Below are 13,521 nucleotides of genomic sequence, written 5' to 3' on the forward strand. Positions count from 1 at the left end.
AATAACTCCCATCACTCCTACGGCGGAGTAGCTTTATTAATTCATAGTTCTCTCCAACACAATATGCTTACTCCATCTAACCACAGTAGCAACAATCAAACAGTAGCTGTCTCAATACAATCCAATCAAAAATCGAATTTTTTTTGTATATGCTTATATATTCCACCAAACCTGTCCACATCAACTCAGACCCTTCATGACACTTTTGGCAATTTAATTTTATTTTATTTTTTATTTTATTTTATTTATTCATAATAACAATAATACTACTGTCGGTTATACTTGTATTATAAAACTTAATATAACAAATTAAACTAAACAAAATAAAAGATAAGAAAGTGTTGAGAATACACCAAATATCTATCTGGTCACTGTGGCGTGGCGTGTGTTAATTGGCATCTCAACTTTCCGTTCGAAAGTAATTGCTATCTTTGAAATTGAAAAGTGGTACACCTTTAATCAATCATTTTAATATTTTTGACGATCTTATTACTGAATTAATTTAATCGGGTGCAAAGATTGAGGAGGTGGACAAAGTTAGTCACTTATTGTTGACACTGTCTCCTTGCTATGATGGGGTTATTACTGCTATCGAACATTGTCCGAAGAAAATATAACTTTGACATTTGTCAAAAATCGACTACTTGATCAAGAGATCAAATTAAGAAATGCCAGTAAAGACACAAGCGCAAAAATATTACATGCTGTGAGCAGTAATGGGCATAATAAAAATAGAGAAATTATGGCTTTGAATAAAAAAAACAAAATATTTCGTACAAACAAATATAAAGCAAAATATAATATAAAGTGCCATTTCTGTGGTAAAAAGGGACACATTAAAAAAGATTGTTTTAAATTTAAAAAGAGTCTACAGAATACTGATAAAGAGAAGGAAAAGCAGGCCCAAACAGTTGTAGTTGCGCCGGAACGAGGATTTGCTTTTATGATTAGACAGGTAGTGAGCAATGCCGAAGTAGGTGGTGTGTCTTTTATTTTAGACTTTGGAGCATCAGACCATATTATAAATAATAAGAATCTATCTGTTGATCACATCGATCTGGAATCACCTATTGGGATTGCAGTAGCAAAGTGTGGAGAGTATGTTCATGCTACAGCAAAAGGCATAGTTAAGCTCTGCAGCAGTTCCCAGGTGAATGTCACCCTAGAGCAGCGATGGGCACGTAGTGGCTCTTTGGGCTCCCAGGGCTCTTTCCGTTATGTTTTGGTAACTGGCGACAGCCAGACGCACAAGCAAAGTACCGATCTCGAGCAAACTTACAATAATAAAATACACGCAGTGTTGCCGCCAGCCAGACGCACAAGTAGAAGACCGAACTTACAAACCTATCGCGACAGAGTTTACAAAAACAAAATACATGCAGTGTTGTCGCCAGCCAGACGCACAAGTAGATCGATGCAATAACAAAATACACACAGTGTGTGTACTGATGATCGATTTGCAATACCCGCTGACGGTCACTTAAGCACTGACATTCAAAGTGTATTGACAAATTATAAATTATAGTGTTTCAGTAAAACTTTTATGATTTTCGTCAAGTTATTTACTTATAATCTTACCTATATTTGATTTAAAACTGAAAAAAGTGTGTGGCAAACAGTATCCATTATTAACATCTTCAATGCTTCAATTAGAAGCAAGTTTTGCCAGCACTTATGTGTGCGAAGCTGCATTTTCAAACATTAAATATATTAAAAATGTTTATAGGAATAAATTAAGTGACATAAATTTATCAGATTTATTACGAATTGCTTTAAGTGAAGAGGAAATAGACTTCGAAAAATTATTAAATGAATGTTCATATATGTGATCAAAATTTTTTTCGGTGTACTTTTTTTTTCCTAATTTTTTGCTCGCAGTTTATGATGTTCTCATAACCCAAACGGTAGTTTTTGTTGTAGATGTTGTTGTAGGACTCCCAAACTAAAATTTCGTGCCCACCGCTGCCCTACAGGATGTTTTATACTGCAACCAAATTCCTCATAACTTGCTTTCGGTAAAAAGGATGCAAGAGAGAGTTGTTGTCTGTGAAAGACGTGTTTTTCTTGAGCTCTGTGTTTTTTATTACTTTTTGCCTTTTAAAGCAGCTTTTAATTTGTAATTATTGTTTTACACTGTAAAGTTAATGTCTATTTGGCCCGTATTGTGCTCAGTTTAGTGGTTGTGCATTTAACAGGTATTTATTTTATAATTTTTATAGTGTCGGCGTCAGTGCACTACATTTTGTTTTTGCAATTATTTTGCATTTTGCTTTTAAGCAGCTCCGTTTGCGTGCATAAGGTTTGTGTGAGTGTTCGCGGCAGCCCTCTCATTGTGCACTTTGCTCTCACTCAGCCTTCTGTTGTTGTTTGTGTTTGCTGTTTTTCGCATTACCTAAAAGCTCATCTTAGTGCCGCTCAGTTTCTTTGCTCAATTTTTGCTTACAGCATTCTTCTTAAGCTTTGCGCCAACTACGTTATTTAGGTCATTCATCCTTACATTTATTCTGCCCACAATGTTTTGCTGCAACAAGTCTTGCACAGTTAAAGATGCAATTGATTCTGATCAACTTCGGTTTGTTAACTGTTGGTTGTGCGAGAATTTTATGCATATTAAATGTGCAGGATTAAGTGGGCGTGACCTCGACAAAGTTTACTCACCTAAAAAAGGCTGTGGTGGTTTGAGGTGGTCATGCCCTGTATGCATTAACATCCAATTTAATTTCTCACATATGTGTAATAATGTGCGAAATAAATTTTTAAAATTGCAAAAGTTAACTAAGCAACTTTCAACTGAGTTCGACTCTGGAGAACAGTTGCTAAGTCAATATAAGTTTGTGTCTCCGCCCAAACGTAGGTTAGGGCCTCTATTTCTTGAGGTACCGCCTTGCTCGGCGCCGTCAACCTCATTACGCCCAAGTTCTCCAGTAGATCTTGATCTATCGCCAACAATATCGCTGTCTGCTTCCCCTGGAAATATGTTTGAAATTTCCCCTATGCCTTCTCCTGCTCAGGTCACCTTAGCCCCTTTGATTGAACCTCCTGCAGTAAGCAAGATAGTAGTGGCCTCGAAAGCTTCTAAGAAAGCTTCCTCCATTAAATTTTCTGCAATTTCCCCCGCAGTCCCATCACGTGCTGCAGATTGTGCGTCAGTTGCTGCTCTGCCTCAGCACCCGGCTCTTACTGTTATAGCTCCCAGAAGACAAGTTTTTATATCAAGATTATCTTCCGATACCACTCGTGAATCTATAGCAGCCTATATTGCCAGTAAATCGACGGCTAGTGTATCTATTTCGAAGATCAGTTTTGCTGAGCCCCGTGAAATAGCCTCGTTTAAAATAAGTGTTCCGCCTGAGGCTTTTACAATTATTTGTGACCCAAAATTTTGGCCTCCACATATGATTGTCCATGAGTTTAGGCAGAAAAAACGAGTTTCGTCACTGCCTGTTGATTTACAGTCTAGTACTCTTTCTTCGAAACCAACGTCAAGTATGGCTTCAAAAAACTAGACTCGCGACCTTTTTCGCCTAATATTCTGTATCAGAATGTTAGGGGTCTTTTGTCCAAGCTCGGGAATTTATTTCTTAGCAGTTTTTCTTTTGATTCTAATATTATTGCATTTTCAGAAACGTGGTTAAGTCCTTCGATTTCTGATAATGAAATTTTATCAGATGACTTTTGTATTTTTCGTCATGATCATCCGAGTCGTCGAGGTGGAGGGGTACTGATTGCAGTCAAATCCAACCTTCGGTCGGAAATCATTGATGGTGATGGTCCAAATGATGTTGAATTTGTTGCTGTTAAGTAACTTTTTCGTCTTTTGCTCTTTACATCACTTGCTCGTATATACCTCCCTCTTCCAATATTCAAGTTTAAATGCAACATATAACTTGTATTAATGCAATTTCCACTCATCTCCGTGACAGAGATGCGTTTATTGTGCTAGGTGATTTTAATTTGCCTAACATAGAATGGTCATTTTTCAATGAGTCCAATTATTTGGTGCCCTCAGCAGAACATGAATTTTTGGACTGCCTGTTGGACCTTTCTTTGTTTCAAATTAATTCTTTACCTAATCACCTCAGCAAAATGCTTGATCTCGTCTATGTCACTGACCCTAGTAGCGCTGTAGTCTCTAGGTCTGTACCCCTGTCAGTGCCTGAAGATACTTACCACCCTACTTTAGAAATCTCCCTATCATTTTCAAATCACACCTTTATTCCTACACTTAATTCTAACAAAACACGTCGTTGCTTTCGCAAAGGAAATTTTTCTTTGCTTAACGAACTTATTTTAGCAGCTAATTGGTCCTTTTTGTATAGTGCGGTTGATATCAACATAGTCGTCAAGTTTTTCTATGACACTATTAATGCTCTTTTTGATGTCTGTATCCCAAATAGTGTCATATCGTCTGCGTCATCTAAACCTCCATGGTTTTCACCAAGACTTTCAAACTTAAAAAATGTTAAATCTAGATGCTTTAAAAAGTATAAGCAGTCGGGCCTATCTCTTGACTTCTATAAATACTCTATAGCGAAATCCAATTTTGTTCTTCTTAATTCACTATGTTACAATAATTACCTTGCCCGATTCAAGATGCAATTTGCACAGGACCCTAAACAATTCTATAAGTTCGTTAATTCTAAACGTAAAACTACTTCTCTACCTTCATCATTTTTCCTTGGTGACAAAAAAGCCAGCAACGATTCTGAAGCTGCTGACTTGTTTGCCAACTTCTTCCAGTCAACTTATTCCTCTGTCTCTATTAGTAGTTCCTCCTATCCTTATAGCATATCATCTTCCCACACTATTTACGCTCCCATAATTACTGATAGCTGTCTACTTTCTGCTATCAAATCTTTAAAATCTTCATACTGTCCTGGAGCAGATAAGCCCGTGTTTGCATCATCAAGTGTGCCTCAAGGTAGCCATCTTGGCCCCTTACTTTTTACATTATTTATTAATGACCTCCCCTCTACATTGTCACACTCTCATATTCTTATGTATGCTGATGATGTGAAACTTATTCTGACTTACAAAGACCCTTCTCATTTTCATCGCCTGCACGATGATCTGAACTGCATGCAATCTTGGTGCTTAGCTAACCACTTGCACCTCATTTCACCGAATCTTGCCTTATTTAGGGACGTATACGATTGACAATGTGCCATTGCAACGTATATCGACTGTTGAAGACCTTGGGGTTCTTTTTGATTCCAAATTGAACTTCAACCTTCACATATCTAGTATTGTTAATAAGGCTAAGGGATTACTTGGATTCATTAAACGTTGGTCCAAGGAATTCAATGGCCCATATACCACTAAGCTTCTTTACACTGCACTAGTACGCCCTGTGCTTGAATACTGCTCATGCGTTTGGTGACCGCAGTATAGAAAGCAACAGGAACATATTGAGTCTGTTCAGAAGCAATTCCTTCTTTTTGCTCTACGTGGTTTAAGCTGGGATCCCAATCTCCGCTTGCCATCGTACTCTAGCAGGCTGATGCTTATAAACCTTCCTTCCTTAGTACATCGTAGGACGGTTCTTGGAGTAGTTTTTCTCCACAAGTTGGTTATTGGTGAGGTTGACTCCTCTGCCCTCTTAGGTCGCCTTAATTTTTCAGTTCCTCTCTCTGTTCTATCAAATCTATTCTTTATAATTATCTTCGGGGAAATCTCTGACCACTTACTGCTGTGAGTTGGGGCATAGCCTGCCGGACTGGCATTTAAAATTTCCCCCACCCGGTTGGAGATTTCCCTCTTTTTCTTTTTCTTTTCGTCTCTCTTTCTACCTTTCTCTTTTTCTGTTTCTCTGTCTCTCTTTCCTTCTTTCTTTTTCTCTTTCTCGTTCTACTTCGTACTTTTTCTAATTAGTTGTTAAATATAATTAATTTTTCACCTTTATCTACTTTTTGCATAGTTTTTTAGGTCTTTAATGTCTCTGACCGCATATGGCTGTGAATCGGGCCAATTGGCAAATAAAATTCCCCCAACGTGTCAGAGGCATTAATAGACGTCATTGTACAGCTTTGTGTTAGGCTTTCTTATGTTTTATTTTGTTTAGTTTAATTTGTTATATTAAGGTTTATAATATAATCGACTGTAGTGTTGTTGATATTTTGAATAAAAATAAAATAAAATAAAAAGATTCTGGTATAACTATCGAATTCCACCCAGAAGGAGTGAAAGCCACAAAAGATGGACAAGTTATTCTAGAAGGTATATGTGAGTATAATGTACCAATTGTTAAATTTAAGTTATGTCATAATGCATACTTAACTTATAAAACAAATAAAAAAGAGTATCGATTGTGGCATGAAAGGTTGGGGCATATTAGCAAAGGAAAATATTTAGAGATTAAGCGTAACAGTATGTTTGAAGATATTCACCTTTTAAAAGAAATTGAGTTTAATGATGATATATGTGAAGCATGCATAAATGGAAAGCAGTGTAGGCTTCCATTTGAAAAATTTAAAATAAAAGAGTACATTAAAAGGCCATTGTTTATTGTTCATTCCGATGTTTGTGGTCCAATTACACCTTCGACTGTAGATGGTAAAAATTATTATGTGGTTTTCGTTGACCATTACACATTATTGTGTTACATATCTCTTGACCTACAAGTCCGATGTATTTTATAATTTTAAAGATTTTGTAGCAAAAAGTGAGGCCTATTTCAATTTGAAAATGGTCAACCTCTATATAGATAATGGAAGGGAATATTTGTCGAATGAGATGCGGCAGTTTTGTGTAGATAAAGGAATAAGCTATCATTTGACAGTACCACATACCCCACAGTTAAATGGCGTTTCTGAGCGCATGATAAGAACAATAACAGAGAAAGCTCGCGCCATGATAAGCGGAGCACATCTAGATAAAAAGTTTTGGGGCGAAGCAACCCCATATGAGATGTGGCACAACCGAAAACCAAATTTAAAATATTTAAAGGTGTTTGGTTCAATAGTATACGTGCATCAAAAATCTAGGAAAAAAAAAATTTGATGACAAATCGTCTAAAGCTTGTAGTGGCTGATTTTCTACAATGTTGTATTTATCCAATCTCTTAATTATTGCCAGATTGAGAGATAAGAACAACGTTGATTTTGTTCTCTTAGGTGACCTTGACTTAAGCTCACTTGCTTGGGCGATGGTCATACGATCATACAGTTATTTAAACGAAAGCTAGAGCGCTTATCTTTTAAGCTATGTACAAGCACATGTAATGCATTGGCACTGTACAAAAAGTTCGATTTTTGCACTCTCCGCTTATATTAAGTAGCAAAGGCCAGGCATTGCGAAAGAGAAGTTTGAGCTAAGCGGACGTGCATATTTAATTTTTGAGACAACAATAAATTAAATTACATGTGCTTTGATTAAAATAGCACAATACGCTAACCAGGTTACAAGAATTGGGATAATAAAATCAGTGAAGTGTATTTGCTGTCTGGCAAGGTATGTTATTACTGCTAAAGTGGTACCCGTACTAAAGTAAACATGTTTATAGAAATTGGTCTTGCCGGCATTATCCAATAACCTCAAATTGGTAATATTCTTAAACAAGTGGTAGATACGGTTGGAGAGCACGACCACCTAAAAGCTACAATTGCTAATTGCTAAACGTGGAATATAATTGGTGAACCACGCAATATCCCCAAACTTTCTACGACCAGTCCTAAATCGACTGGGAGGCGCTCGGATCTTCCCAGACAGAATCCAGTAAAAGCCATTTGTCCAGTCAGCGATGTTTCTTATTTAAACGGAATGGCCATGGATGAAATGGAAATTTAAGCTCAACGTAGCATATTACGTCACCCGTCAACCACCGCTTGCCGTCCCGGTCGCAGCTGAGCACCCAGCTTTAATCTTCGTTGGCGCGACTGCAATTCCATTTGAGGATTATATAGATCTTCTATTCACCAGGATATATATATATATTTTGCATATCTATATAGACGTATAAATAGTGCATTTGTTATTTTGCTGATCAGCCCATGTTAAAATTATAGATTTATTCCATCGATCTGGTCACAATAATGAAATGATAGAGATAATCTCCTGTTCCTTTAAAATGAATATTAGTATTACCTTATGTATATCAACTTCGGTACTTGCACTTTTGTATGGATATCTATATATATATATATATATATATATATATATATAATACTTAATACTTATGTTCTAGCATATATAACCAACGTGCTGCGTCTTCATTGAGCTCAACGAACACAACGCCGCAGTGAGTATGTAATGAAAACTAATACTGAAGTGCATTTATATTTTCGCTAAATTTTAATATTGACAAGATAGAACGCTACAGTCGAGCAAGCCCGACAGTAAAATAGCCTGTACTCTCCACAAAAAAAGAAAAATTAAAAAAAAAAAAATTAAAAAAAAAATTAAATTATTAAAAAAAATTAATGAATTAATTAATTAAATTAAATTAGAATATATGTTTATGTTTAGTTTTAACAGCATACATTTACATCACGTACCTATGCGTGTTTATATGCGTGTATGTATGCAGCACAAAGTTGAACCAAAGCAGCAACAACAACAACAGCTGCGGGCAGCGCTGCCGACAGAGGCAGCGCATGAGCAGCGATTTTACTTATGGCTATAACTTTCTTCAGAATTGACCTATCATGATGAAATTTGGCACACGGACACATTAGTACTAACTGGATGTACGTACCAAAATTGATTTCAAAATTCCGAGAATTACGGAAGTTATAAGAAAAAACACGAATTGCGGGGGAGTGGGGGGGTGCATCGAAAAAAAACTCAAACTCGTACTTTCTCGGTCTTAGGAGAATATGGAAACCAAGTTTGGTTATTCTAGCTCTTATACTTTCTGAGATCCTTGCGTTCATACGGACAGACGGACAGACGGACAGACAGACGGACAGACGGACAGACGGACGGACGGACAAGGCTATATCGACTCGGCTTCTCATCCTGATCAAGAATATATATACTTTGTGGGGTCTGCCACGCCTCCTTCTGTGTGTTACATACATGCGCACAAAACTAGTATAGCCTTTCACCCTTTGGGTACAGGCTATAAAAATTAGAATACGTGTTTATGTTCAGTTTTAACAGCATACATTTACATCACGTGCCTATGCGTGTATATATGCAGCATAAAGTTGAACCAAAGCAGCAACAACAACACCAGCTGCGGGCAGCGCATGAGCAGCGATTTATTTATGGCTATAACTTTCTTCACAATTGACATATCATGATGATACTTGGCATATGGACAAATAACCATGAACTGGATATAAATGCCAAATTTGATTTCAAAATTCCGAGAATTACGGAAGTTATAAGAAAAAATACGAATTGCGGGGGAATGGGGGGGTGCATCGAAAAAAAAACTCAAACTCGTACTTTCTCGGTCTTAGGAGAATATGGAAACCAAGTTTGGTTATTCTAGCTCTTATACTTTCTGAGATCCTTGCGTTCATACGGACAGACGGACAGACAGACGGACAGACGGACGGACGGACAAGGCTATATCGACTCGGCTTCTCATCCTGATCAAGAATATATATACTTTGTGGGGTCTGCCACGCCTCCTTCTGTGTGTTACATACATGCGCACAAAACTAGTATAGCCTTTCACCCTTTGGGTACAGGCTATAAAAAATTAAATTATTAAAAAAATGAATGAATTAATTAATTAATTAAATTAAATTAGAATACATGTTTATGTTCAGTTTTAACAGCATACATTTACATCACGTACCTATGCGTGTTTATATGCGTGTATGTATGCAGCACAAAGTTGAACCAAAGCAGCAACAACAACAACAGCTGCGGGCAGCGCTGCCGACAGAGCTGCAGGCAGCGCATTAGCAGCGATTTTACTTATGTCTATAACTTTCTTCAGAATTGACCTATCATGATGAAATTTGGCATACAGACACATTGGTACTAACTGGATGTACCTACCAAAATTTATTTCAAAATTCCGAGAATACGGAAGTTATAAGAAAAAATATGAATTGCGGGGGAGTGGGGGGTGCATCGAAAAAAAAAACTCAAACTCGTACTTTCTCGGTCTTAGGAGAATATGGAAACCAAGTTTGGTTATTCTAGCTCTTATACTTTCTGAGATCCTTGCGTTCATACGGACAGACGGACAGACAGACGGACAGACAGACGGACAGACGGACGGACGGACAAGGCTATATCGACTCGGCTTCTCATCCTGATCAAGAATATATATACTTTGTGGGGTCTGCCACGCCTCCTTCTGTGTGTTACATACATGCGCACAAAACTAGTATAGCCTTTCACCCTTTGGGTACAGGCTATAAAAATGAAACATTCAATTATTTCTTTACAAAAAAAATTTAAACGAAAAGTCGTGGATTCAATATAAAATTTGCTTCATCAATTTAGTCGTCATCAGTAAGACCCATCTGACCTCTTAAGCTCATGAATCTAACTGCAGGCAGGGGTTTCGTCATCATATCCGCCAGCTGGTTGTCTGTGGGAATATACTCAACAATAATTGATTTATTTGTTATTTGTTCTCTGGAGAAATGGTATTTGATATCAATATGTTTTGATCGTTTGTGGCATGTTGGGTTATTAGATATACTTATACATCCTTGATTATCCTCAAAAATTTTAATTGGTTCGTTTATTTGAAACTTTTTTCCTTGCATTAATGATTTCAGCCATAAAGCTTATCTAACTGATTCAAATAAAACCATATACTAAGCTTCTGTAGAAGAGGCTGCCACTGAGTTCTGTTTCCTAAAATTCCAGCAAATTTGATTACACTCAAACATTTTCAATATATACCCAGTAGTACTTTTCCTGTCACCTTCACTTCCTGCCCAATCAGAGTCAGCATATCCAACAATAACATTTTTAAAGTTTGAACATTTAGCATACGTTAATTTCAAGTTGACTGTACCTTTTAGGTATCTAAGAACTCTTTTCAGGCATTGCCATAGTTCTTTGTTATTTCTGTTGGTATATCTACTCAAAATGCACACTGATGTACATAAATCAGGACGTGTACATAACATAATATACATTAGGCAACCGATCAAATTTCGACAAGGAGAGTCACATTTCTCCTCAGATTTCGAGGCTTCATAATCGAGCTTATTTGGAAGAGGCGTACTAACTGGCTTGCATTCATGCATATGAAATCTCTCTAAAACATTATTTATATAAGCAGACTGACTAAGGGTTAATCTATCTCCTTTTCTTTTCTCTTTAATTCCAATGAAATATCTTATTTCCATCAAGTCAGTCATTCTAAATTTGCTCATTAAATATGACTTCAATTTTGACATTGTTTCAAGACTTTTCGTTGCTATGACTAAATCATCTACATATAACAATACATAGATATTTTTCAAAACATCACCTTTATCAATGATGTATATGCAACGGTCTACTTCTGAACTTACAAAACCTATTTCTTTCAGTGCTTTCTCAAAAATTTCAAACCAGCATCTCGCTGCTTGCTTAAGTCCATAGATAGCTTTATTTAATTTACAGACTTTATTCCTGCCTTGTGATAAACCTTCAGGAATTATCATATAAATTTCCTCACCGTTTAAAAAAGCAGTCTTAACGTCTATATGGTGGACCTTTAAATTAAATTGGTTTGACAAGGATAATATAAGTCGGAAGCTGGAAATTCTAGCTACTGGAGCAAATGTTTCCTCATAATCAACCATGTACTCTTGTGTAAAACCACGAGCTACAAGTCTTGCTTTATATTTAGTTGGACTTCCAAATTCATCATGTTTTATTGAGAAAACCCACTTACTGTCTACTAGGTTTTTATTTTCCGGTTTTTCTACTATAGTCCAGGTTTCATTGTGATAGTGAGAATCCAATTCTTCTTTGATAGCTTTAACCCTCTGTGCCTTATCATTTCTATGCTTAATCTCATCAAATGACTTCGGAATGTTACTGGGGAAATTCAGAGCATTCATTAAGCAACTGTTTAGAAATCTGTAAGAAGTCAGTGGTTTGCTCTTTAATCTTTCACTTCGCCTAATATCACTCTGCTCACCAGGGGATTGAACATCAATTATCTTACAAGAATTTTCAAGAGAAGTAGATATAAATTCAACTGGATTTTCTTCCATACTATCATTCTGGAAATCATCACTTTTATTACCACAGCTCCTAATATCCTTACTCTCATTCGGGATATCACATTGGTCTACATTTAAAAGATCTGAATTTGCACATTCCTTACTCTCATTCAGGATATTACTTTGACCATAATCCTTACTCTCATTCAGGAAATCCACTTGGTGTGAATTTTCATCGTCCTTACTCTCGTTCAGGAACTTGTCATCTGAAGCTGATTCTTGGATTTGAACTTTAGAATTCATACTAGTTTCATCTACTATAACATCTGTTACTACCACAAATTATCTTGTATTTAAATCCCACAGTCGAAAACTATTTGGTTCATAACCTACAAGGATAGCTTGAAGCGTGCTGCCTATGCGGCTATGCAGCGGATCGTCCTGATCTTTTTCTTTATTTGTTGAACGAAACGAACCACATATATTGTCTAAAGGTTCGGGGCGTGCAACTCTAGCTATGCTCTAACTAGCTCGCCGTATTGTCGGGGTTCTTCCTACACTTTAGACACATACACTCTCGCACAATATTTTAGGTGCACTAAACGGGAAAAAGCAATATCAATAAAACCAACTAAAACCTACTGTGTTACCCGACAGAATCTCTCGTCTAATCAGATCAATTACTTGTTGGTTGGGGACCAAGGTGTTGTCTGTTCCCTTTCTTTACCCACCCAACCAATGCAATTCAAATCATATATATATATCGATAGTGAATTGACCCTCATACAACTAAAAGCTTTCTTGTCTAGTAGAACTTCATTATGCTTCAGTAAGGACACTTCAAAGGGTTTAAGCCATCATTTCTTATTTAACTTCATTTATTAAACATTTTCATAGTATTTGGGCCAAGCCGATAAAAGAGAATTATTTCGAATATTCAAAAAGGAGGCAAAGAAAATAATTAAATTACGTATAAAGAAAGGAGATTACTTAGAATAGAAATAAACAGATCTAATTATCGTTTCTAATTGGCAAAAAAAAAAAAGTGCTATTTAATATAATAATCTTCTGTTCAGTGTTGTATTCAAAGTAACAACCCAAAATTAAATAATTAATTTCAATATTAAAATGTAGCGAAAATATAAATGCACTTCAGTATTAGTTTTCATTACATACTCACTGCGGCGTTGTGTTCGTTGAGCTCAATGAAGACGCAGCACGTTGGTTATATATGCTATATATATATATATATATATATATATATATATATATATATATATATATATATATATATATATATATATATATATATATATATATATATACATTATGAACCTAAAATATTGTGCGAGAGTGTATGTGTCTAAAGTGTAGGAAGAACCCCGACAATCCGGCGAGCTAGTTAGAGCATAGCTAGAGTTGCACGCCCCGAACCTTTAGACAATAT

This window comes from Scaptodrosophila lebanonensis, unplaced genomic scaffold (genome assembly GCF_003285725.1).
Source record: "Scaptodrosophila lebanonensis strain 11010-0011.00,11010-0021.00 unplaced genomic scaffold, SlebRS2 tig00000126-arrow-arrow-pilon, whole genome shotgun sequence".
NCBI lineage: Eukaryota > Metazoa > Arthropoda > Insecta > Diptera > Drosophilidae > Scaptodrosophila > Scaptodrosophila lebanonensis.